Below are 9,420 nucleotides of genomic sequence, written 5' to 3' on the forward strand. Positions count from 1 at the left end.
CGGGAGACCGGGGTTCGATTCCCCGCCGGGGAGAGACATCCGATTTTTAATTGCTGCACTATCACTCGCCGTCTTAGTGTAGGACGTTTGCAGGTACTAGCAACATGTGTCTCCCACACAGGCAGCTGCCTACAGCGCATCCTCGGTAGTATAGTGGTTAGTATCCCAGCCTGTCACCCGGGAGACCGGGGTTCGATTCCCCGCCGGGGAGAGACATCCGATTTTTAATTGCTGCACTATCACTCGCCGAACTTAGTGTAGGACGTTTGCAGGTACTAGCAACATGTGTCTCCCACACAGGCAGCTGTCTACAGTGCATCCTCGGTAGTATAGTGGTTAGTATCCCCGCCTGTCACGCGGGAGACCGGGGTTCGATTCCCCGCCGTGGAGATGCGATTTTTATCTCACAAACCTGTTCGAGAGTTGCGCGTATGGGGATCGGAAGAGCATAAAGTTTGCGATCAAGGAGTGTAGTTGGTGCAAAATCTAAAAAAAAATGCCACATCTTAGGAAGTGGTCCATGCATTCTTCACACATCAGGGTTTGCTACTGAGGCTGAATCAAAGCACCCCAGCCGACGCTCTGGGCGTAGTAATCGAGCTGGACACAGTCTGCAAAAGAAATATTTTTAGCAGAGCGTGGTTTCGATCCACGGACCTCTGGGTTATGGGCCCAGCACGCTTCCACTGCGCCACTCTGCTGTGTGGGAGAGTACTGGCTCTTCGTCACATCACGTCTCACACCTGGGCAGTGTTGTCTGCGTCGCTTTCACACGCCTACATGTGATTGCGTAACATCTCCTACAGCTCTCAGCTTGACTTGTCTCGACTTTGCTCGACTGACGCTACGCTGACGCTTGCAGGCAGCGATATTTACCACGATCGCCCCGACATGCAGCTGCGAGAAGCACAGGAGTAACAAAGCACTCCACGATGCGGCGACATACGAAATCCACTGCCCAGCTACTCGTCGGAAACTAACAAAATGCCGACCCTGCCAAGATTCGAACCTGGAATCTTCTGATCCGTAGTCAGACGCGTTATCCGTTGCGCCACAGGGCCACCGGCAGCGTTTTGTCTACGAGACAAGTGCAATTCGCTAAGAAATGTGTTCTCCACGGCTCAGCAAGCTCCCAAGGAAGGTACCTCTCGTCCAGCTGCGTGGCCGCAGTGCGCCTGCAGAACTTAGAGCTTGCCACGCATCTGCTCTCGCTGTTCGACAGGTAGCAGAAGGCAAGGCGCGCTTTTTCGCATGTTTTCTCGACGACGAGAGCCGGTTGATGTGCATGTAAGCGTAGCATATGAAGCAAGAATAGCACGAACCATTCGTAGTCAGGTGCAAAAGTCGCAGTATGGCACCAGGTGGCGAACATATGTTTCTGTGGCCACCACTAGTTTCCAGCAAAGTGAATACCACTGACTGAGGGCCCTGTGTTGTAGCCCCAGTGGCGCAATTGGTTAGCGCACGGTACTTATAAGGCAGTAGCCGTGCGCAATGCCGGGGTTGTGAGTTCGAGCCTCTCCTGGGGCATATTTTTATTTCGTGGCACAGTCTCTGACAGCAACAGGAGGCTACGTTTGAGATGTATCAGCTATTTGAGGAATATAATCGTGCATTCGATACGGTAGCTGCGTCTTCCTCGGTAGTCACCCGGGAGACCGGGGTTCGATTCCCCGCCGGGGAGAGACATCCGATTTTTAATTGCTGCACTATCACTCGCCGTCTTAGTGTAGGACGTTTGCAGGTACTAGCAACATGTGTCTCCCACACAGGCAGCTGCCTACAGCGCATCCTCGGTAGTATAGTGGTTAGTATCCCAGCCTGTCACCCGGGAGACCGGGGTTCGATTCCCCGCCGGGGAGAGACATCCGATTTTTAATTGCTGCACTATCACTCGCCGAACTTAGTGTAGGACGTTTGCAGGTACTAGCAACATGTGTCTCCCACACAGGCAGCTGTCTACAGTGCATCCTCGGTAGTATAGTGGTTAGTATCCCCGCCTGTCACGCGGGAGACCGGGGTTCGATTCCCCGCCGTGGAGATGCGATTTTTATCTCACAAACCTGTTCGAGAGTTGCGCGTATGGGGATCGGAAGAGCATAAAGTTTGCGATCAAGGAGTGTAGTTGGTGCAAAATCTAAAAAAAAATGCCACATCTTAGGAAGTGGTCCTTGCATTCTTCACACATCAGGGTTTGCTACTGAGGCTGAATCAAAGCACCCCAGCCGACGCTCTGGGCGTAGTAATCGAGCTGGACACAGTCTGCAAAAGAAATATTTTTAGCAGAGCGTGGTTTCGATCCACGGACCTCTGGGTTATGGGCCCAGCACGCTTCCACTGCGCCACTCTGCTGTGTGGGAGAGTACTGGCTCTTCGTCACATCACGTCTCACACCTGGGCAGTGTTGTCTGCGTCGCTTTCACACGCCTACATGTGATTGCGTAACATCTCCTACAGCTCTCAGCTTGACTTGTCTCGACTTTGCTCGACTGACGCTACGCTGACGCTTGCAGGCAGCGATATTTACCACGATCGCCCCGACATGCAGCTGCGAGAAGCACAGGAGTAACAAAGCACTCCACGATGCGGCGACATACGAAATCCACTGCCCAGCTACTCGTCGGAAACTAACAAAATGCCGACCCTGCCAAGATTCGAACCTGGAATCTTCTGATCCGTAGTCAGACGCGTTATCCGTTGCGCCACAGGGCCACCGGCAGCGTTTTGTCTACGAGACAAGTGCAATTCGCTAAGAAATGTGTTCTCCACGGCTCAGCAAGCTCCCAAGGAAGGTACCTCTCGTCCAGCTGCGTGGCCGCAGTGCGCCTGCAGAACTTAGAGCTTGCCACGCATCTGCTCTCGCTGTTCGACAGGTAGCAGAAGGCAAGGCGCGCTTTTTCGCATGTTTTCTCGACGACGAGAGCCGGTTGATGTGCATGTAAGCGTAGCATATGAAGCAAGAATAGCACGAACCATTCGTAGTCAGGTGCAAAAGTCGCAGTATGGCACCAGGTGGCGAACATATGTTTCTGTGGCCACCACTAGTTTCCAGCAAAGTGAATACCACTGACTGAGGGCCCTGTGTTGTAGCCCCAGTGGCGCAATTGGTTAGCGCACGGTACTTATAAGGCAGTAGCCGTGCGCAATGCCGGGGTTGTGAGTTCGAGCCTCTCCTGGGGCATATTTTTATTTCGTGGCACAGTCTCTGACAGCAACAGGAGGCTACGTTTGAGATGTATCAGCTATTTGAGGAATATAATCGTGCATTCGATACGGTAGCTGCGTCTTCCTCGGTAGTCACCCGGGAGACCGGGGTTCGATTCCCCGCCGGGGAGAGACATCCGATTTTTAATTGCTGCACTATCACTCGCCGTCTTAGTGTAGGACGTTTGCAGGTACTAGCAACATGTGTCTCCCACACAGGCAGCTGCCTACAGCGCATCCTCGGTAGTATAGTGGTTAGTATCCCAGCCTGTCACCCGGGAGACCGGGGTTCGATTCCCCGCCGGGGAGAGACATCCGATTTTTAATTGCTGCACTATCACTCGCCGAACTTAGTGTAGGACGTTTGCAGGTACTAGCAACATGTGTCTCCCACACAGGCAGCTGTCTACAGTGCATCCTCGGTAGTATAGTGGTTAGTATCCCCGCCTGTCACGCGGGAGACCGGGGTTCGATTCCCCGCCGTGGAGATGCGATTTTTATCTCACAAACCTGTTCGAGAGTTGCGCGTATGGGGATCGGAAGAGCATAAAGTTTGCGATCAAGGAGTGTAGTTGGTGCAAAATCTAAAAAAAAATGCCACATCTTAGGAAGTGGTCCTTGCATTCTTCACACATCAGGGTTTGCTACTGAGGCTGAATCAAAGCACCCCAGCCGACGCTCTGGGCGTAGTAATCGAGCTGGACACAGTCTGCAAAAGAAATATTTTTAGCAGAGCGTGGTTTCGATCCACGGACCTCTGGGTTATGGGCCCAGCACGCTTCCACTGCGCCACTCTGCTGTGTGGGAGAGTACTGGCTCTTCGTCACATCACGTCTCACACCTGGGCAGTGTTGTCTGCGTCGCTTTCACACGCCTACATGTGATTGCGTAACATCTCCTACAGCTCTCAGCTTGACTTGTCTCGACTTTGCTCGACTGACGCTACGCTGACGCTTGCAGGCAGCGATATTTACCACGATCGCCCCGACATGCAGCTGCGAGAAGCACAGGAGTAACAAAGCACTCCACGATGCGGCGACATACGAAATCCACTGCCCAGCTACTCGTCGGAAACTAACAAAATGCCGACCCTGCCAAGATTCGAACCTGGAATCTTCTGATCCGTAGTCAGACGCGTTATCCGTTGCGCCACAGGGCCACCGGCAGCGTTTTGTCTACGAGACAAGTGCAATTCGCTAAGAAATGTGTTCTCCACGGCTCAGCAAGCTCCCAAGGAAGGTACCTCTCGTCCAGCTGCGTGGCCGCAGTGCGCCTGCAGAACTTAGAGCTTGCCACGCATCTGCTCTCGCTGTTCGACAGGTAGCAGAAGGCAAGGCGCGCTTTTTCGCATGTTTTCTCAACGACGAGAGCCGGTTGATGTGCATGTAAGCGTAGCATATGAAGCAAGAATAGCACGAACCATTCGTAGTCAGGTGCAAAAGTCGCAGTATGGCACCAGGTGGCGAACATATGTTTCTGTGGCCACCACTAGTTTCCAGCAAAGTGAATACCACTGACTGAGGGCCCTGTGTTGTAGCCCCAGTGGCGCAATTGGTTAGCGCACGGTACTTATAAGGCAGTAGCCGTGCGCAATGCCGGGGTTGTGAGTTCGAGCCTCTCCTGGGGCATATTTTTATTTCGTGGCACAGTCTCTGACAGCAACAGGAGGCTACGTTTGAGATGTATCAGCTATTTGAGGAATATAATCGTGCATTCGATACGGTAGCTGCGTCTTCCTCGGTAGTATAGTGGTTAGTATCCCCTCCTGTCACCCGGGAGACCGGGGTTCGATTCCCCGCCGGGGAGAGACATCCGATTTTTAATTGCTGCACTATCACTCGCCGTCTTAGTGTAGGACGTTTGCAGGTACTAGCAACATGTGTCTCCCACACAGGCAGCTGCCTACAGCGCATCCTCGGTAGTATAGTGGTTAGTATCCCCGCCTGTCACCCGGGAGACCGGGGTTCGATTCCCCGCCGGGGAGAGACATCCGATTTTTAATTGCTGCACTATCACTCGCCGAACTTAGTGTAGGACGTTTGCAGGTACTAGCAACATGTGTCTCCCACACAGGCAGCTGTCTACAGTGCATCCTCGGTAGTATAGTGGTTAGTATCCCCGCCTGTCACGCGGGAGACCGGGGTTCGATTCCCCGCCGGGGAGATGCGATTTTTATCTCACAAACCTGTTCGAGAGTTGCGCGTATGGGGATCGGAAGAGCATAAAGTTTGCGATCAAGGAGTGTAGTTGGTGCAAAATCTAAAAAAAAATGCCACATCTTAGGAAGTGGTCCTTGCATTCTTCACACATCAGGGTTTGCTACTGAGGCTGAATCAAAGCACCCCAGCCGACGCTCTGGGCGTAGTAATCGAGCTGGACACAGTCTGCAAAAGAAATATTTTTAGCAGAGCGTGGTTTCGATCCACGGACCGCTGGGTTATGGGCCCAGCACGCTTCCACTGCGCCACTCTGCTGTGTGGGAGAGTACTGGCTCTTCGTCACATCACGTCTCACACCTGGGCAGTGTTGTCTGCGTCGCTTTCACACGCCTACATGTGATTGCGTAACATCTCCTACAGCTCTCAGCTTGACTTGTCTCGACTTTGCTCGACTGACGCTACGCTGACGCTTGCAGGCAGCGATATTTACCACGATCGCCCCGACATGCAGCTGCGAGAAGCACAGGAGTAACAAAGCACTCCACGATGCGGCGACATACGAAATCCACTGCCCAGCTACTCGTCGGAAACTAACAAAATGCCGACCCTGCCAAGATTCGAACCTGGAATCTTCTGATCCGTAGTCAGACGCGTTATCCGTTGCGCCACAGGGCCACCGGCAGCGTTTTGTCTACGAGACAAGTGCAATTCGCTAAGAAATGTGTTCTCCACGGCTCAGCAAGCTCCCAAGGAAGGTACCTCTCGTCCAGCTGCGTGGCCGCAGTGCGCCTGCAGAACTTAGAGCTTGCCACGCATCTGCTCTCGCTGTTCGACAGGTAGCAGAAGGCAAGGCGCGCTTTTTCGCATGTTTTCTCGACGACGAGAGCCGGTTGATGTGCATGTAAGCGTAGCATATGAAGCAAGAATAGCACGAACCATTCGTAGTCAGGTGCAAAAGTCGCAGTATGGCACCAGGTGGCGAACATATGTTTCTGTGGCCACCACTAGTTTCCAGCAAAGTGAATACCACTGACTGAGGGCCCTGTGTTGTAGCCCCAGTGGCGCAATTGGTTAGCGCACGGTACTTATAAGGCAGTAGCCGTGCGCAATGCCGGGGTTGTGAGTTCGAGCCTCTCCTGGGGCATATTTTTATTTCGTGGCACAGTCTCTGACAGCAACAGGAGGCTACGTTTGAGATGTATCAGCTATTTGAGGAATATAATCGTGCATTCGATACGGTAGCTGCGTCTTCCTCGGTAGTATAGTGGTTAGTATCCCCTCCTGTCACCCGGGAGACCGGGGTTCGATTCCCCGCCGGGGAGAGACATCCGATTTTTAATTGCTGCACTATCACTCGCCGTCTTAGTGTAGGACGTTTGCAGGTACTAGCAACATGTGTCTCCCACACAGGCAGCTGCCTACAGCGCATCCTCGGTAGTATAGTGGTTAGTATCCCCGCCTGTCACCCGGGAGACCGGGGTTCGATTCCCCGCCGGGGAGAGACATCCGATTTTTAATTGCTGCACTATCACTCGCCGAACTTAGTGTAGGACGTTTGCAGGTACTAGCAACATGTGTCTCCCACACAGGCAGCTGTCTACAGTGCATCCTCGGTAGTATAGTGGTTAGTATCCCCGCCTGTCACGCGGGAGACCGGGGTTCGATTCCCCGCCGGGGAGATGCGATTTTTATCTCACAAACCTGTTCGAGAGTTGCGCGTATGGGGATCGGAAGAGCATAAAGTTTGCGATCAAGGAGTGTAGTTGGTGCAAAATCTAAAAAAAAATGCCACATCTTAGGAAGTGGTCCTTGCATTCTTCACACATCAGGGTTTGCTACTGAGGCTGAATCAAAGCACCCCAGCCGACGCTCTGGGCGTAGTAATCGAGCTGGACACAGTCTGCAAAACAAATATTTTTAGCAGAGCGTGGTTTCGATCCACGGACCGCTGGGTTATGGGCCCAGCACGCTTCCACTGCGCCACTCTGCTGTGTGGGAGAGTACTGGCTCTTCGTCACATCACGTCTCACACCTGGGCAGTGTTGTCTGCGTCGCTTTCACACGCCTACATGTGATTGCGTAACATCTCCTACAGCTCTCAGCTTGACTTGTCTCGACTTTGCTCGACTGACGCTACGCTGACGCTTGCAGGCAGCGATATTTACCACGATCGCCCCGACATGCAGCTGCGAGAAGCACAGGAGTAACAAAGCACTCCACGATGCGGCGACATACGAAATCCACTGCCCAGCTACTCGTCGGAAACTAACAAAATGCCGACCCTGCCAAGATTCGAACCTGGAATCTTCTGATCCGTAGTCAGACGCGTTATCCGTTGCGCCACAGGGCCACCGGCAGCGTTTTGTCTACGAGACAAGTGCAATTCGCTAAGAAATGTGTTCTCCACGGCTCAGCAAGCTCCCAAGGAAGGTACCTCTCGTCCAGCTGCGTGGCCGCAGTGCGCCTGCAGAACTTAGAGCTTGCCACGCATCTGCTCTCGCTGTTCGACAGGTAGCAGAAGGCAAGGCGCGCTTTTTCGCATGTTTTCTCGACGACGAGAGCCGGTTGATGTGCATGTAAGCGTAGCATATGAAGCAAGAATAGCACGAACCATTCGTAGTCAGGTGCAAAAGTCGCAGTATGGCACCAGGTGGCGAACATATGTTTCTGTGGCCACCACTAGTTTCCAGCAAAGTGAATACCACTGACTGAGGGCCCTGTGTTGTAGCCCCAGTGGCGCAATTGGTTAGCGCACGGTACTTATAAGGCAGTAGCCGTGCGCAATGCCGGGGTTGTGAGTTCGAGCCTCTCCTGGGGCATATTTTTATTTCGTGGCACAGTCTCTGACAGCAACAGGAGGCTACGTTTGAGATGTATCAGCTATTTGAGGAATATAATCGTGCATTCGATACGGTAGCTGCGTCTTCCTCGGTAGTATAGTGGTTAGTATCCCCTCCTGTCACCCGGGAGACCGGGGTTCGATTCCCCGCCGGGGAGAGACATCCGATTTTTAATTGCTGCACTATCACTCGCCGTCTTAGTGTAGGACGTTTGCAGGTACTAGCAACATGTGTCTCCCACACAGGCAGCTGCCTACAGCGCATCCTCGGTAGTATAGTGGTTAGTATCCCCGCCTGTCACCCGGGAGACCGGGGTTCGATTCCCCGCCGGGGAGAGACATCCGATTTTTAATTGCTGCACTATCACTCGCCGAACTTAGTGTAGGACGTTTGCAGGTACTAGCAACATGTGTCTCCCACACAGGCAGCTGTCTACAGTGCATCCTCGGTAGTATAGTGGTTAGTATCCCCGCCTGTCACGCGGGAGACCGGGGTTCGATTCCCCGCCGGGGAGATGCGATTTTTATCTCACAAACCTGTTCGAGAGTTGCGCGTATGGGGATCGGAAGAGCATAAAGTTTGCGATCAAGGAGTGTAGTTGGTGCAAAATCTAAAAAAAAATGCCACATCTTAGGAAGTGGTCCTTGCATTCTTCACACATCAGGGTTTGCTACTGAGGCTGAATCAAAGCACCCCAGCCGACGCTCTGGGCGTAGTAATCGAGCTGGACACAGTCTGCAAAAGAAATATTTTTAGCAGAGCGTGGTTTCGATCCACGGACCGCTGGGTTATGGGCCCAGCACGCTTCCACTGCGCCACTCTGCTGTGTGGGAGAGTACTGGCTCTTCGTCACATCACGTCTCACACCTGGGCAGTGTTGTCTGCGTCGCTTTCACACGCCTACATGTGATTGCGTAACATCTCCTACAGCTCTCAGCTTGACTTGTCTCGACTTTGCTCGACTGACGCTACGCTGACGCTTGCAGGCAGCGATATTTACCACGATCGCCCCGACATGCAGCTGCGAGAAGCACAGGAGTAACAAAGCACTCCACGATGCGGCGACATACGAAATCCACTGCCCAGCTACTCGTCGGAAACTAACAAAATGCCGACCCTGCCAAGATTCGAACCTGGAATCTTCTGATCCGTAGTCAGACGCGTTATCCGTTGCGCCACAGGGCCACCGGCAGCGTTTTGTCTACGAGACAAGTGCA

The 9,420-nt window shown here is 53.1% G+C and overlaps 23 non-coding genes across 23 annotated transcripts; 14 read left to right on the forward strand and 9 right to left on the reverse strand.

The window, feature by feature from the left end:
* Positions 1–318: 318 nt before the first annotated feature.
* Trnad-guc (transfer RNA aspartic acid (anticodon GUC)) lies at positions 319–390 on the forward strand. The gene has a single exon. It is a non-coding gene; the product is annotated as a tRNA-Asp (tRNA).
* Positions 391–629: 239 nt separating this feature from the next.
* On the reverse strand, positions 630–701 carry Trnam-cau (transfer RNA methionine (anticodon CAU)). Its single transcript has one exon. It is a non-coding gene; the product is annotated as a tRNA-Met (tRNA).
* A 287-nt stretch (positions 702–988) lies between these two features.
* On the reverse strand, positions 989–1,061 carry Trnar-acg (transfer RNA arginine (anticodon ACG)). Its single transcript has one exon. It is a non-coding gene; the product is annotated as a tRNA-Arg (tRNA).
* Positions 1,062–1,438: 377 nt separating this feature from the next.
* On the forward strand, positions 1,439–1,530 carry Trnai-uau (transfer RNA isoleucine (anticodon UAU)). The gene is given in 2 exon segments: positions 1,439–1,476; positions 1,495–1,530. It is a non-coding gene; the product is annotated as a tRNA-Ile (tRNA).
* Positions 1,531–1,969: 439 nt separating this feature from the next.
* On the forward strand, positions 1,970–2,041 carry Trnad-guc (transfer RNA aspartic acid (anticodon GUC)). Its single transcript has one exon. It is a non-coding gene; the product is annotated as a tRNA-Asp (tRNA).
* A 239-nt stretch (positions 2,042–2,280) lies between these two features.
* Positions 2,281–2,352, reverse strand: Trnam-cau (transfer RNA methionine (anticodon CAU)). Its single transcript has one exon. It is a non-coding gene; the product is annotated as a tRNA-Met (tRNA).
* Positions 2,353–2,639: 287 nt separating this feature from the next.
* On the reverse strand, positions 2,640–2,712 carry Trnar-acg (transfer RNA arginine (anticodon ACG)). The gene has a single exon. It is a non-coding gene; the product is annotated as a tRNA-Arg (tRNA).
* Positions 2,713–3,089: 377 nt separating this feature from the next.
* On the forward strand, positions 3,090–3,181 carry Trnai-uau (transfer RNA isoleucine (anticodon UAU)). Its single transcript is given in 2 exon segments — positions 3,090–3,127; positions 3,146–3,181. It is a non-coding gene; the product is annotated as a tRNA-Ile (tRNA).
* A 439-nt stretch (positions 3,182–3,620) lies between these two features.
* On the forward strand, positions 3,621–3,692 carry Trnad-guc (transfer RNA aspartic acid (anticodon GUC)). The gene has a single exon. It is a non-coding gene; the product is annotated as a tRNA-Asp (tRNA).
* Positions 3,693–3,931: 239 nt separating this feature from the next.
* On the reverse strand, positions 3,932–4,003 carry Trnam-cau (transfer RNA methionine (anticodon CAU)). The gene has a single exon. It is a non-coding gene; the product is annotated as a tRNA-Met (tRNA).
* Positions 4,004–4,290: 287 nt separating this feature from the next.
* On the reverse strand, positions 4,291–4,363 carry Trnar-acg (transfer RNA arginine (anticodon ACG)). Its single transcript has one exon. It is a non-coding gene; the product is annotated as a tRNA-Arg (tRNA).
* A 377-nt stretch (positions 4,364–4,740) lies between these two features.
* On the forward strand, positions 4,741–4,832 carry Trnai-uau (transfer RNA isoleucine (anticodon UAU)). Its single transcript is given in 2 exon segments — positions 4,741–4,778; positions 4,797–4,832. It is a non-coding gene; the product is annotated as a tRNA-Ile (tRNA).
* A 284-nt stretch (positions 4,833–5,116) lies between these two features.
* Positions 5,117–5,188, forward strand: Trnad-guc (transfer RNA aspartic acid (anticodon GUC)). Its single transcript has one exon. It is a non-coding gene; the product is annotated as a tRNA-Asp (tRNA).
* A 107-nt stretch (positions 5,189–5,295) lies between these two features.
* Trnad-guc (transfer RNA aspartic acid (anticodon GUC)) lies at positions 5,296–5,367 on the forward strand. Its single transcript has one exon. It is a non-coding gene; the product is annotated as a tRNA-Asp (tRNA).
* A 598-nt stretch (positions 5,368–5,965) lies between these two features.
* On the reverse strand, positions 5,966–6,038 carry Trnar-acg (transfer RNA arginine (anticodon ACG)). The gene has a single exon. It is a non-coding gene; the product is annotated as a tRNA-Arg (tRNA).
* Positions 6,039–6,415: 377 nt separating this feature from the next.
* On the forward strand, positions 6,416–6,507 carry Trnai-uau (transfer RNA isoleucine (anticodon UAU)). The gene is given in 2 exon segments: positions 6,416–6,453; positions 6,472–6,507. It is a non-coding gene; the product is annotated as a tRNA-Ile (tRNA).
* Positions 6,508–6,791: 284 nt separating this feature from the next.
* Positions 6,792–6,863, forward strand: Trnad-guc (transfer RNA aspartic acid (anticodon GUC)). The gene has a single exon. It is a non-coding gene; the product is annotated as a tRNA-Asp (tRNA).
* Positions 6,864–6,970: 107 nt separating this feature from the next.
* Positions 6,971–7,042, forward strand: Trnad-guc (transfer RNA aspartic acid (anticodon GUC)). The gene has a single exon. It is a non-coding gene; the product is annotated as a tRNA-Asp (tRNA).
* Positions 7,043–7,640: 598 nt separating this feature from the next.
* On the reverse strand, positions 7,641–7,713 carry Trnar-acg (transfer RNA arginine (anticodon ACG)). Its single transcript has one exon. It is a non-coding gene; the product is annotated as a tRNA-Arg (tRNA).
* Positions 7,714–8,090: 377 nt separating this feature from the next.
* Trnai-uau (transfer RNA isoleucine (anticodon UAU)) lies at positions 8,091–8,182 on the forward strand. Its single transcript is given in 2 exon segments — positions 8,091–8,128; positions 8,147–8,182. It is a non-coding gene; the product is annotated as a tRNA-Ile (tRNA).
* A 284-nt stretch (positions 8,183–8,466) lies between these two features.
* Positions 8,467–8,538, forward strand: Trnad-guc (transfer RNA aspartic acid (anticodon GUC)). Its single transcript has one exon. It is a non-coding gene; the product is annotated as a tRNA-Asp (tRNA).
* Positions 8,539–8,645: 107 nt separating this feature from the next.
* Positions 8,646–8,717, forward strand: Trnad-guc (transfer RNA aspartic acid (anticodon GUC)). Its single transcript has one exon. It is a non-coding gene; the product is annotated as a tRNA-Asp (tRNA).
* Positions 8,718–9,315: 598 nt separating this feature from the next.
* On the reverse strand, positions 9,316–9,388 carry Trnar-acg (transfer RNA arginine (anticodon ACG)). The gene has a single exon. It is a non-coding gene; the product is annotated as a tRNA-Arg (tRNA).
* Positions 9,389–9,420: the final 32 nt, after the last annotated feature.

Source organism: Schistocerca cancellata, unplaced genomic scaffold (genome assembly GCF_023864275.1).
Source record: "Schistocerca cancellata isolate TAMUIC-IGC-003103 unplaced genomic scaffold, iqSchCanc2.1 HiC_scaffold_756, whole genome shotgun sequence".
Lineage (NCBI taxonomy): Eukaryota > Metazoa > Arthropoda > Insecta > Orthoptera > Acrididae > Schistocerca > Schistocerca cancellata.